The sequence below is a fragment of the Eubalaena glacialis genome, chromosome 3 (assembly GCF_028564815.1).
Source record: "Eubalaena glacialis isolate mEubGla1 chromosome 3, mEubGla1.1.hap2.+ XY, whole genome shotgun sequence".
Taxonomy (NCBI): domain Eukaryota; kingdom Metazoa; phylum Chordata; class Mammalia; order Artiodactyla; family Balaenidae; genus Eubalaena; species Eubalaena glacialis.
Window position 1 is genome coordinate 90,983,427 of NC_083718.1, and position 12,914 is coordinate 90,996,340.

The 12,914-nt window shown below is 53.1% G+C and overlaps 1 protein-coding gene across 1 annotated transcript in view; it reads right to left on the reverse strand.

The window, feature by feature from the left end:
- Window positions 1-12,673: 12,673 nt before the first annotated feature.
- Window positions 12,674-12,914, reverse strand: part of MAN1A2 (mannosidase alpha class 1A member 2) — a 193,353-nt gene continuing 193,112 nt past the window's right edge. Inside the window, exon 15 of the transcript XR_009700363.1 lies at window positions 12,674-12,742. The gene's annotated coding sequence lies outside the window, so the exon portion shown is untranslated. The remainder of the gene's footprint in view (window positions 12,743-12,914) is intronic.

The window sequence follows — 12,914 nt, forward strand, 5'->3', positions numbered from 1 at the left end:
TGCGTGAGAAACTCCCTGTCCAGCAGACCTGATGCTCTCTGCTCACCTCTCCAGCCACTTCTCATCATTCCCACCATACGACCTCTGATGCTCAGATGACAACGTCCTTTCCTCCTTTTTCCACCTGCTGCCCTCCAGGTCTGTCCCCCCAGCTGAGGGAGGCACCCCCATTGTTCCCACAACCCCCCCCCTTCTCTGTTATCTCTCTCTCTCTGGACTGGGGATTCTGAGCTCTAATTCCTGAGCACCGGGAATACAACAGCAAACCAAACAGAAAAATCACGTACGGGATGGAGAGTACATAAGATGCATACGTAAGTATATACGTACACAAGATGTTTGGTGCTGGGGAGAAGTTTTAAGCAGGACAGAGGGAATAAATGCTGGTGGTGATTTAAACAGGACCCGAGGAGGGAGGGAGCCAGCTGTTGGATAACTGAGGGAACTTCGTGCGGTGGGGAAATGTTCTATATCTTGGCTGTGGCAGGAGGCTATGCAGTTGTATACATTTGTCCAAACTCACCGAACTGTACACTTAAAAACTGTGGATCCTACTTGTATAAATTATATACCTCAATAAATCTGACATCATAAAAGAGTGTCCCAGACAACAGAAACCTAGAGGCAGGAGTGTGCCCGGAAGAACTGGTACAGGGTTGGAGGAGCCACAGGCCAGGCACTGTGGACAGGGCAGAGCTGGTGTCCAGTGCGTGCGTGCGTGCGTGCGTGTGCCTGCGTTCCGTGTTCTGGGTGGGCCCAGGCATCAGTCTCCTTATAGACGTCTGCAGGTGGAGCACCGCTGGTGTAGGTGCTGCTTGTCAGCATCCTCCTCATCACCTACGCTGGCAGCTCCCGGAGGGCAGGAATTGTGCTCTACTCATCCCTGCATCCCTAGGAGGTACCAAGGAGGTGCTCGGTGCACGGTGCATGGAGATTAAATGGAGCTGATTCCCGCTGAACCACGTTGAAGGAATCTGAAGCTGTCTGCGGCAGTGGACGTCCCCCGTGCTGGAGGGGCAGGGCCCAGCCAATTTCACTGTGGATTTGGGCTGGGACAACCCTGTCTCTGGGGTTCATCTGTCCCAAGATGATGTGTAAGGAGGGGCCAGTCAAGGCCCGCTGTTCGTCGTGTGGATTCCAGACTCTCTCCCCCTCTACCTGACTCCGAGGGCTCCGGGTGGGGTGATCTAAGCCTGGACACTGTCAGCCACCTCTGTCTTCAGGGGCAAGAAAAGACGGCAGAAAAAGGCTGAGGAGCAACTCAGACTCAGCTTCCTTGAAGGAGGTGGCCTGGCAGAGGCCTTGCATGCTTTATCTGTGTGCGCCTCTGGTGGGGGCTTGGGGAGCCTCACTTCAGAGACTCTGAGAGCAGAGCCTGCGGTGCACTTGGAGAGGAGAGGAAACCTCACATTTCTTGAGCAAATGCCATGTCTTGGGCACTAAGCCAGCACATCACACATGTCATTGCTTTATCTTCACTGCAACCTGCAGGGCGACAGGGTCCTTGTTTACAGGCAGGGAAAATGGGTCACAGAGCGGTTGAGTCATTGCCCAATGCGAGCGTGGCAGAACCGAGGTCTTTCTGTTGCCAGGGTCAGTGCCACCTCAGAGGCGAAGGAAGGAGGGGGCTGCTGTGAGGAAGGTCACTGGTTGAGAGGAGCTGGGAAGGGATGGGGTGAGTGGGGCGGCAGTGGCTGAAAATGGGCTGCTTTGTCCAGAAGCCAAGAGATGGCCTGGGACTCCAGGCAGAAAAGGTGCTGTTTCCCCCAGGCCAAGGTGAGTAAGTCTGGTAGGGGTCTGGGGTGGAAGTAGGGTCAGCCCAAGGAAAGGACAGGGGCCGCAGCAGGGCTCTGAGCCAAGGGCGACTGGAGCACAAGGGAGTCCAGGAGACCTCGCTTCCAGCCTGAAGATGACAGATCCCTGTGGCTGTGATTCACCAGCTGCATGACCACAGTCACAGCCCCTGACGTCTGCACGGTGTGTGGCACTCTCCACGGACCTTACAAGTGTCCACACGTGACCACATTCCATCTCACTAGCAGCCCCCTGAGGGTGTCAGGGAGGTGAGGCAACGAGGGCTGGAGGGGTTAAGTGGCTGCCGAGGTCACACAGGAGTAAATGGCAAATCAAGGCTTGAGCGACCCCCATAAAGGGCAGTGCTGATCCCCCATCCGTCCATCTGTATAATCATCTGTGTGCTTCTGGAAGGCCTGGATGACCAGACTGAACGGTTGCCCTGGATGGAGCTGGTAGAGTGCTAGAGACTAAATGTTTGTGTGCCCCCAAATTCATATGTTAAAACCTAACCCCCAAGGAGATGGCGTTGGGAGGTGATTGGGTCCTGAGGGTATAGCCCTCAGGAACGGAATTAGTGCTCCTGTGAAAGAAACTCTGGAGAGCTCCCTCACCGCTTGTACCACATGAGGCCACAGCGAGAAGACAGCTGACTAGGAACCAGGAAGTGGGCTCCACCAGGCAGAGTCAGCCAGCACCTTTCTCTTGGACTTCCCTGCCTCCAAAACTGTGAGAAATAAATGTTTGTTGTTTAAGCCAACCAGTCTGTGATATTTTTGTTATAGCAGCCCGAACAGAGTTAAACCAGGCCAAGGATGCCAAGATCTTAGCCTCTGGAGGAATAGTATCACCCTCTGTGTCCATGCTCCCTAGGGCTCAGGGCTGAGTTGGCCAAAGCAAGTTGAGTCAATGGGCTTTTGGTTTGGGGACTGCCAAGGCAACATCTGTTTCAGCACTGGGGCTGTCAAACATGCAGAGACTGAAAACCATCCATTCATTCATTTTGCCAGCCAGCCAGCCAACAACCAGAGCTCAGATGTGTGCATGCGTATATGAGGAGACCTCTGACCCCAGGTCATCAGGTTATTCATGGTCCTCAGCACTTACCCCTTTGGGAGTCAGGGGTGAGGGTAGTGCCTCCCTCTGGCCTTGCTGGTGGGAGCCTGGAAGGAAAGGAAACCCTGTCCTTCATTGGGCACAAATGCTGGTGCCTATGGAGCTCTGTTAGGAAATAAAAACTGCCATCATTCCGGCCCCCATATTTATCTTCCCCCAGGTTCCCAGACAGGTATCCAGCAGACGAACCTCGGAGCCAATAAGCTTGGGATATTGTCCTCAAGGCCTGAGCAAGCCCCTCCCTGATCCAGGCTCGGAGAAGTCTCCCTAGTACAGGGACCAGCTGACACTTTGTCACTCAGTGCTTCCCAAGCGTATCATCCCCAGGTCCCTTTTTGGGGTGTGTAGAAGTTTTTAGCCTGGCACATCAGTTGCCACAGGACTCACTAGAAATCACTGTGCCAGAGAAATTTCCTGCCTAGGGGCTCCCGTTTCCCATTCTGGGTCAGCACTCAAGGGCTTTGCACGCACACCTGCAGGGCTCCCAGAATCAAAGTGCTTTTTCATCAGAGGCGTTTTTGAGTGTGCAGCATGGAGAGTAGATTTGTGTTCCCTCATTCAAAAAATATTTATTGAGCTCCTTTATTGCCTTTCCCTTTGTTAAGTAATTGCTTCATACGTACTTTGCAGGTAGATCCACAGGAGGCAAGCATTTCCCACCAGGACCAACGCAATCCTGAGCCTTCGGCCCTTCCCTTACTGCCCCCTTCGTGGAGCTGAAGGAAAGCTCCGGACCGGGGGCCCTGGCCAACCACAGAGCCAAGCAAGATCAAGCCTACGGCCAGTGAGGTATGTGCGTGGTGAGGGGGACGTGGGGGAAGGGCTGGGGCTTCAGAGACACGAGAGGGTGGCCCTGAGAGGAGGGAGGCCATCCTGGGGTGAACGTGAGGAGGGGCCCAGGGAGAGGCCTGAAAGGCTGACGGAGCTGTGTCCTAAGCAAAAGGCAAAGGGAAGAGGAACGAAAGAGTTCCTTCTCTCCAAGGGGCAAGGAGCCCCCGAACTCAGTCCAGGTTTGGGTACCCTACTGGAGCCAAGGGCTAAGGACGTAGAGCTGGTTTGGGGAGGAATGGCAGAAGGGCAGAGGCCTGTGGGCCAGGCCAGGAACAGAAATCAGCCTCTGCCATGACAGTAGGTATTGGGGGCCTGCACACCGAGCCCCACAGCAGTCACCAGCCAGCACAGGTTCCTGTGAGCCCCTCGCCGGTGACATCGGGTGCGAACGGTGCCAAGCCCCAGCACCGTGTTGGGTGGAATCGGGAGAAGCCCTGGCAGAGCTGAGCCTAACACAGTGGTCCTCAAAGCGGGAATCACCCCAGAACTGGTTAGAAATGCAGACTCTCACGCCCCACTCCAGACCCACTGAGTCAGAACCTCTGGGAGTGGGCCCCATAGTCTGTTAACAAGCCCCCAGGTGATTCAGAGGCACACTCAAGTTTGAGAAACTCTGGCCTAAAGGAATCCCTGACTCTTCTTCCCCCCCAGCATCCCAGGCCGGGGCTGGATCAGGGCAGGCGGGGCCTGTAGGGTTGGGCTCTTGAGAAACCCACGCAGGAGCACAGGAAGCCTGAGTGGTTAGAGTCTGTGAGCCGTGCCCTCTCGTGAAGGGAAGCCTGACACATCAAAGGCAGCACCTGCCGTCCTGCTGCTCTGCTGCCGGGTTTGCAGCCTGGCTCCCCGGGCCTCGGGCCCTCCCGAGACCTGCTGCCCAGGAGGAGGCCTGGGCCAGGTACAGCCTCCCATGCGGGGACTTCCCTGGCCCCGAACAAGACCCCTCAGGGCACCAGGAGTGCTCCACATACATTTCATGCCCTGTTATCTCCACCCCAACCTACTGAATTGAACGCTTTCAGTATCCTGGCTGCAGATGCGGGTTTCAGAGTTTCAGAGTTCAGTAACTTGGTTGATGCTGCTCACTCCTAAGCTGCAGAGGTGGGTCTTGAACCCGTTCTACACGTGCACTGCTTCTTCTGGTCTCACCTCTGATTCCCTAAGTCTTCGCTCTGAGGACGCCTGCTCCCCATCCCCACAGCTCGGGGGGTGCAGACTGGCATCTCAGTGGCCGGTGGGTTCCCTTTCAGGGATGGGCATTTGACTTGGTCTTCTCATCCCGGAGCATGTGAATGTGTACGCTTTGTCCAGCATCTCTCAGGAGTCTCCTTATGGAAGGAGTCTCTAGTTCTGAAGCCTCGCCTCCTGGCCTTCCTCCAAACCCAGCCTGCTGCGGGCATCCGCAGCCATCTGCAGGCAACATGGAGACAGGCGAGAAAAGCCCACCTTGTTTCTGGTGAGGCAGCGTGCTGGGACAACGGCTCGCTGGGGCCCTACTTCATGCTGCTCTTGCCGTCTCGTTTCCACTGTGTGCTCACGCAAGGACCTCGCTTCTGGAGGAAAACAGATGTGACTGCGTGTGGGCAGGAAACCACAGGGCGGCCTCCTGCCTCATCCGTCCACATCACTCGAGGCAGCCTCACGTGCTGACAGGGGGAAGCTCCCTGGCGGGGATGCTCCTGAGCTCCAGCCTCAGCCTGGGATGCAGGGCCAGGGTGTCCCAAGGCAGCAGGAAGGTGGAGCTCGGCACTGTGCAGCTGTCAGTAGGAACGGCTAGAAATGCAGACTGTCGGCCCAAACCCAGACCTACTGAATCGGAGACCCTGGGGGTGCAGCCGGGCAGCCTGTGTTTTAACAAGCCCTCCCGGCAATTGAGATGCACCCCGCAATGGGGGATGCCCAGACGGCCCCCATCCCTGTTTCCAGCCTCTTCTCTCACCACGGCCCACACCCTGGTGCAGCCCTCCTGCGTTGCTCACACCCCTCCTTCAGCCGGCACGTCCTCTTACCTCTTCCCGGCAAGCGGGCTCCAGGTTACCCTTCGTCATCCCCGGTGCCCCACACAGCATCTCACGTCACTTCCCTTCACGGCTCTTTTCTTCCACGTCCGACTTCCCCTGCCTGGGCTTTATGTCTATTTTCCCAACACCAAAAAATTGAAGCCTCTGTTCATAGCGCACCTGCCTCCATCTAACATTTGTCAACTATTTACCACGGGGGACGTGGCAGCCGACAAGCAGCAGGGCCCCAGCTCTCGCAGAGCTGACAGTGCGGTGGGAACTCATGGAAGAGGTGGGCTGAGGCCTTTACTGAGCCATCTCTTCACTCCCCAGGCACCCATCAGGCCCCTCCCGGCTTTGTCGCCTCTCTGAGCACATGCCATGCCCAGTGCCATGCCAGGCCAGCACAGCGCTTCCTCCCCAGGCCAGGCCCAGGGCTCAACGCTGCTTCAGCAAACCGGGAGGTGAGCACGAGCGACACACACTGGCACACACGTGCCCACACACACCGCACTCCTCACAGCCCTGCTGGGAAGGGGGCAGAATGTAGTGGGCGCGGCTAGGTAGGACCCTGGAGAATCTTGGTGGCTACATCGATCCTTAGTACTGGTCACTCTTGGTAGCCAAGGAAGAGGTACAGGGAAACATCCCCTTCCACTGAACGCAAAGGAAAATGGATAAAAACCATTTTCCATCTGTTTTTTGTACCTTGCCTCCTCTGATGGACACCAATACCTCACTAGGTCGTCTCAGGTGTTGCTGAATCTCCCTGTCAGTGCTGTTCTCACAGGGGCTGACCAGAAGCTGGCCCCAGCCATGGGGTCTCAGGTCTCTGTACCCTCCTGCCGATTCAAGACTGGTTGACCAAGAGTGCCTGTTGCCCACCACCAGACAGTACAGCAGCGGTACACTGTGCTGGGTGAGGGTATGGTCTGTAGAGTCAGATTGTCTGGAATCAGATCCCTAATCTACCACCTACTTACTCACTGTGTGACCTTAGACACGTTACTCGACCTTTCTGTGCCTTCGTTTCCTCAACTCCCTGTTAACATGGGCATACTAATAAGGTCTATCTCATAGGATTACTATCAGGATTAATTACTTAATACACACAGCTTATTGAGTAAATACTCCATACACGTTAGGAATTGTTACGATTGACTGGTTGGAAGACGACAGACTCAAAGTCCCGTACTTCTCACACGGACGGGCATTTTCAAGCAGCAGATGGCACCTGAGGGGGAGATGATAAATCAACTCCCTCTTGACTTATTATCTACTTTACCAATTAGGCTTCCGTGGGAAGGTGCCCTGGGGATTTCCATAAACCCATAGAACAGATTCATGGAATTGAGTATTTCCAGTTACTAGTTAAGATAAGTTTTAACAAGTGTGAGATAAGGTCAGTTTTCAGAGGAATCATCCAAATGGACGAGAGAGAACAGACGCCCAAGCTGGTTACTAATCTACCCCCACTGGCGTGGCCAATGCTGCTCGTGGGAATGTGGATGTCTCAGCCTTTCTTTTCTGGAAAGCCGCCTGGCAACACACGAAGAACAGTAAATGAGTTCATACCCTTTCACCTGGTAATTCCTCTTCCAGGCATCGACCTCAAGGAAATAAGCAGAGAGGTGCACAAAAATTTATATGTAAGTTTGTCCATCATAGCGTTGTTCGCATTTTAAAATAAAATAGGAACGAATGTCAACTACTAGAGAAACAGTGAAAGAAGGTACATGCCTAAGACAGAATATTATATAGCCTTTAATAATCTCTGCAAGGACTATTTAACAGTGGCACGACGGCTGGTTTGCTCCTCTGTGAAAGACGGTGACCACACTGAACTCACAGGCTCTCCCGAGCCTCAGCCCAGTGAGGCCCTGAGTCTAGCAGAGTGCAGGCCACCTGGTAAGCACTCAAAGGAGGGGCTGCCATTGGAAGTGAGAAGTGCAGCCACCAGCTGCCATGAGCTCCCACCAGCTGCCATGAGATAAGGCCTAGCCTTCCATTTCAACAAGAAGGAACACAAAGCTCAGGGGCTGCAGGTCCGGACAAGGCTGTTCCAGCCTCAGAGGAAGTGGGTACAGGCGTGGCTCTCCCCGACACACCTCTCCCATCCTCACTGGCTAGCACGCACCCCATCTCCAGAGCCCCTTTCGGCTCTCAGAGCACACTCTGCATTATTTTTGCAGATCTCTCTGCAACCCATGAGCCCAGCTGGGCCAGCGTCATTCCAAGTGCCCAGCCTGAGAGAAACACATTCAAATCCCGACACCACACCACTTAGTGGCTATGTGAACCTAGGCAAGCCAGCCTCGCGGGGCCTCAGATTTCGTTTCTCTGGCTTCCGCCTCTTCCTGGAGACGCTGCAAGGAGCAGATGTAGAAGTGTCTTTTTCATCTGCACAATGCAGAGTCGTGCTCTGAGCCGTGCTTTTCAGAGGAGGAAACTAAGGGTTGAAAAGGTTTTAAAAAAAATCTTGGTCCAGGTCCTGGGAATAGGTGGACACAAAGTTGGGAAACACCCAGCTCTTCCAAAGTCCTAACCTTTCTTTTCTTTTCTTTTCTTTTCTCTTCTCTTCCTTCCTTTTTCTTTCCTTTCCTTTCTTTTCTTTTCTTTTTTAACAGCTTTATGCAACATAATCCCCATGCCATAAAACTTATTCCTTTAAACTGTACAGTTCAGTGGTTTCTAGTGTATTTACAGAGCTGTACCCCATCTAACTTTACAACATTCTTCTCGCCCCCCAAAAAACCCTGTGCCCATCAGCAGTCCTTCCCCATTTCCCCCCAAGTCCCTCTGCCCAGGGCAACCACTAATCTACTTTCTGTCTCTATAGATTTGCCTAACCTGGGCATTTCGTATAACTGGAATTATACTACATGGTCTTTCATGACTGGCTTCTTTCATTTGGCATAATGTTTTCAAGGTTTGTTTATGCTGAGCATGAATCAGCACTTCATTCCTTTTTATGACTGAATAATATTCCATTGTGTGGATATTTTGGTTATTCATTCATCAGTTCCTGGACATCGGATTGTATTCACTGCTTAACTATTATGAACAATGCCACTAGGAACATTTGTGTACAAGTTCTATGTGGACATGTTTTCAATTTTCTTGGGCATATACCCAGGAGAGAAACTGCTGGGTCACCCTGCTTTTCTGTGCTGTTTCTCAGAACTTTTGACATAATGTGCATTTTCCAAACTTACTTGGCCAGGAAACCTTTTTTCCACAAAGCATCTCGGATGCCTTTGGGAAAGTCTGATTTAGCCCAACCCCCCTCATTTTGGGGAAACAGAAGCCCAGAAGGGTCCAGCACCCTGCCAAGATCACACAGGAAGTGAGAAGCGCAGCCACCGCAGAAACAGAAGAAACATGTGACCATCTGAATGGGAAAGGCAAACCAGGAGAAACAAGAGGAACCCCTTAAACATGAAAGATACTGAAGAAATCATAAAGGAAAAGAAAGACGAACATGGTTGCACACATAACATTTAAACTTCTGAACCCCAAGCTGCCTATAAAACAAAATTAGCAAGCAGATGATGATACAAAACTAGACCACCATATCCCAGCCCTGGCTACCTAGGAGAATGGCCTCGGGAATGCTAACAATTCCCACGTCCAGGCCTCACCCACAGAGATGGATTTAAGTTTTAAAAACTCGCAGGTGATGGGCATCTGGAATTAAAATTTAGAGGACCTAGTGTTCATGTAATTAACAGATAAAGACTTATTAAAAGATCAGTAAGAAAAAGTCCTGTACTGCAATAGAAGAGTGGACAAACAACAAACACATTATCTGTCAGAGAAGAAAGATAAGAAATATGAAAGTTCAACTTTACCACTAGCCAAAGAAATAGAGATGATACATTTATTAAGCACCTACCATGCTCCACATAGCTTACATTAAGGTAGTTAATTCTCACAACAATTCCACAATGTAACCCCATCCTACAGATGAAGAAACTGAGGCCAAGGAGTGTGGCCTAGTGTGAACAGGGCCGGGACTATACCCATCAGTCTGCCCCTAGAACCTGAACTTAAACCAGCACAGCATGCTTCATCACAGGGTGGGTGCCTTTTTTACCCATCAAACTGGAAACACTCTGGAAAAGCTAACTCTCCATGTTGAAGAGGACGCAGGGAAAGAAGTGCTTTCACCTACTGCTGGCGGAATTCTCAACTGACACAATCTCTCTGGATAACCATTTGGCAATATGCAGCACCAGCCTTAAAAGTGCTGATGCCGGGGCTTCCCTGGTGGCGCAGTGGTTGAGAATCTGCCTGCCAATGCAGGGGACACGGGTTCGAGTCCTGGTCTGGGAAGATCCCACATGCCGCGGAGCGACTAGGCCCGTGAGCCACAATTGCTGAGCCTGCGCGTCTGGAGCCTGTGCTCCGCAACAAGAGAGGCCGCGTTAGTGAGAGGCCCGCGCACCGCGATGAAGAGTGGCCCCCGCTTGCCGCAACTAGAGAAAGCCCTCGCACGGAAATGAAGACCCAACACAGCCATAAATAAATAAATTAATAAAATTAAAAAAAAAAAAAAAGTGCTGATGCCCTTTGATCCAGGACTCCCACTTCTAGCAATCTGTTCTGAGGAATAAGTACAGGTGAGGACACAGGACGTTCCAGGCAAAGTGGAATCCTGACCCCATTTCACAAAATGAGAAAATAGGGGCTCAGGAAGATGAGTAATTTGCCGAGGTATCTTGGGTCATTGAAGTTGAGGGGTTGCCATGCAGGGTCAGAAGCCCTGAGCCAAGCCTAGGGGTATGGCTGGCACCTCTCTTCCAGGGGCCGCGTACGGTTCCTGTTGGAACAATCCTAACCCTCCCAGAAGCAATGGACGGCACTGGCTGAGCCCGGAGAGGGCTGGTGGCAGGCATGGCAGGGGTGGGGGTGAAGGGAGAGCCCACAAATGGAGTTTAACACATTTCTCCCTGTATAACAGGCGTATGTATGCATGTATGATTATTCTTATTTACCCGAGGCTGCCAGTGGAGAAGCCCCAGCTCATCACTGAACACTCCACAGGCACCACTACACGGCAGCTCTGGGTCCACCTCCCGCTCCAAAGTCCTGGAGGTCAGGGTCTGTGGTTTGCTCCTATCTTGATCCCCAGCCCCTGGCCCAGGTGCTGTTTGGATCACCTGAGATCAGGGACAGAAAATGTTAAATATTTAATAATTGTTAGTTATCCTTTGGTGACCCTTGCCCATCAGATCTGTTCTGCTGCAGGACAATGGCATCAAGGACGGCCTGAGGAATGAGTCCTCACTGCAGAGGCCTGCAGGACAGAGAGACAAGCCCTATGCCTGGAGGTATGTGACCTCGTTTCCAAATTATGTGACCTCTGGAAGTCAGCCTTCCCAAGCCTCAGGTTCCTTATCTATAAAATGGCTGCAATGATAGATTGGGAGGCCAAGAGGTATTCTTCGTAAGGCAACCTGGCTTCCTCCCGATTCTGGCATTTCAGGGCCTGTCACAGGCCAGAGGGTAGAAACGTGGTTACACACAGGCCTTCCCGGCCCCTCAGATCACATACTGTTTCCCCTGGGACCCATGTCCGGAAGTCAGATGGCGCCGCGTGGTTCTGTGCCAGGACCGGGAAGCGGCGGGTGCTGAGCTGCCATGCCTCTGCCTGTCTATGAGCTCTCCACGCAGCTCGGCGGGCTCCCCCCAGCACAGCTGTGGCTGCCGTCCCATCCCGGCCTGCCTGGGCCCTGCAGTCGGCACCCTTCCGGGCTAACCAGGCAGATGGCTAGCCCTCTCCCTGGCCCTCTCCTGCCCCTGACCTCCCCTGCCCATTCTCCGTTCTGTCACCAAGGTGATGCTGAGCAGTGGCCTGTGAAAGCAGAAAGCAGGTGTCTGAGCTCCCCCAGGTCCATTAGTCGTGAAGTTGGAAGTGCCCTGGAGCCTGGAGCCTGAGGCGCAGGCAGACACCTGCGCACCCCGGGGAGGGCAGCTTCCTCGGAGCGGTCTTGGAGGCCTGCTTGTTTGTTGGCCTCCTCCCAGCCCCACGTGTGCTGGCTGGCCCAGCTCCCTCAGAAGTGTCCGGCCAGCCCTGCAGGGGAGATCTGGCTGGGGAGACCCGCCCCACAGCTCCTGCAGGGGCTTCCAGAGGCAGGGAATATGGTCGTCAGTGAGGCAGTCCTACGGCCCACTGCCCGTCCCCCAAACTTCTCCCCCACTCGCCGGCCACAGGATCGAGGATTCATTTTTTAACATATACAATGTTCCAGGCATCAGGCTAGACCTTTGAGAGACCAAATGCAGTCCCTGCCTCATGGAACTCACAGTGTAGTCGGGGCACCGACAAGCAAAAGGAAAAATCGCAACTCAGCCTAAAAAAAGCCACGACAGGGTATGTGTAGGCTGCTTTGGGAACATGCGTGGGGTTGAAGCAGGAAGGCTTCCCAAAGGAGGGGACAGAGCCTTGGATCGAACGGGGGCTGTGGAAGGGCGGCGCTGCGGACGGTGAGGCTGCACCCTGGCTCGTCCAGAGAATATCTTGGTTGACTGGTGATGTCTGTTTCAGAGAGAGAATAATGGCAGCACTTGTGCCAGATACTCACTGACCCTGTATTAGGCCTCAGCATGAGCAAGTCCATCAGATTCTTTCCAAGGAGCTGACAAGCGGAACTCAGATTATTTTGATATAGCAGACGCTTATGGATTATTTCTTATATGTCAGGCATAACCCTAGATGATTTCGCGGCAACCCTCTGAGGTAAGAACTATTTTTATCTCTCTTTTCTAGATGAGGAAATGGAAATCTGGAGAGGTTAAATAACTTGCCCAAAACCACAAGTCATCAAATGTCAGTGCTGGGAGGAACCTCAGTGATCACTGGTTGAAAGCCCTTCTTTTACAAATGAGGAAACGGAAGGCCTGGAAGAGACGTGTTTTGCGCCAGGTCATTCAGAGCCGGAAGGATGAGGAGCGGTCCCCATGTCCAGCCAGCTCGGGGGTGGGCTGTGGGCAGCCAGGGCCTGCGGAGGAGAGCCAGGCGCTGTTTAGAGCGCGACAGTGAGTCAAAGACCACTAACTGCCCCAAGCATCCATGCCGCCTTTTCCATTTGAGTAATAAACCTCGCTGAGTTTCAGCAGGGCACGAGGCTGCTGCACTAGAAACTACATTTCCCAGGAGCCACTGTGGGATGC